Source organism: Mus pahari, chromosome 1, assembly GCF_900095145.1.
Source record: "Mus pahari chromosome 1, PAHARI_EIJ_v1.1, whole genome shotgun sequence".
Lineage (NCBI taxonomy): Eukaryota > Metazoa > Chordata > Mammalia > Rodentia > Muridae > Mus > Mus pahari.
In genome coordinates this window covers 14,111,315-14,112,490 of record NC_034590.1, presented here as the reverse complement: position 1 = coordinate 14,112,490, position 1,176 = coordinate 14,111,315, and positions in this window count along the sequence as shown.

Genomic DNA, 1,176 nt, shown 5'->3' with positions numbered 1-1,176 from the left:
CTAGATGCCAGGTCCATTTTGGTGTGTTAAACAGGCACCTCAGCTGCTTGTCCAGGGTCTGAAACCCAACAAAGCATACTGCAGGAAAAAGTAAAAATGAGGTAAAGAATCAGACTGAGTCATTTGTTTGAATTTTAATAATGACTGTAAATTATAGTTTATCAAAAATGTAATAGTCCTAGATAAATGACACATCTCTTTGTTTTCTATGATGAAATTACCCACCTTAGATGTAACACTTTTCCTTTGGAGGACATGTTTATTTATTTATTTATTTATTTATTTATTTTTTGAGACAGGGTTTCTCTGTGTAGCCCTGGCTGTCCTGGAACTCACTCTGTAGACCAGGCAACCCGCCTGCCTCTGCCTCTGCCTCCCAAGTGCTGGGATCAAAGGCGTGCACCACCGCCTGGCTTCAGGGTCACCTTCTAATCACTTGACTTGAGGGACTAATTGAAGATAAACTGCAACATGTCAGAAAATAAAACTCTTCATTTTGTATCGAGGAAAAAAAAAGGAGAAGAAATAATTCTGTGTTGCAGAATATTTGTTCTTTCTGTGAACCCCATGTTATATACTGGAAAGCCTATTTTTAATTGCACTGTGGCCAACCTTTAATCTAAGAACGTCCTGCTCGAATTTTGTAAACAGGATTTAATAAAGTCACCCATAAGTTAAGAGTCGGAGTAAGTAACCAGTTGGCAAAGGTGTAAATAGGATTAATAAGTAAAAAACATAAAGAGTAAGAAGGAGCCAGCAAGATGAAAAGACATGCACACATTAGAAGGTTTTTTTTTACAGTGGTATGAGAGAGCATCATTCTTGGTGGAGCATCTGCTGAGGAGAAAAGTCAACTGGTTGCTTTCTCTGCCTCTCTGATTAGCAGACTTTTAACCCAGCATCTGGCTTCTGGGTCTTCAACGGTAAAATAGAGCAATTGGGATTTAGAAACAAATTATGGGAATATCTGTGCTTTATAAATCTTCCATCTGTGATCGGAGTGGCCAGACTTGCAGCCTATTGTCCATATTTAAATTCTTCAAAACATAAGATAACCTGGAGATTGAACCTAAATGAGACTTAAGGTTGACAGCATATAGGAAATATGAAACCTGTTCTCAGTGTTCTACTTGAGCATTAGCCAGAGCTGAATGCATGCTGTCATTAAAGACATAT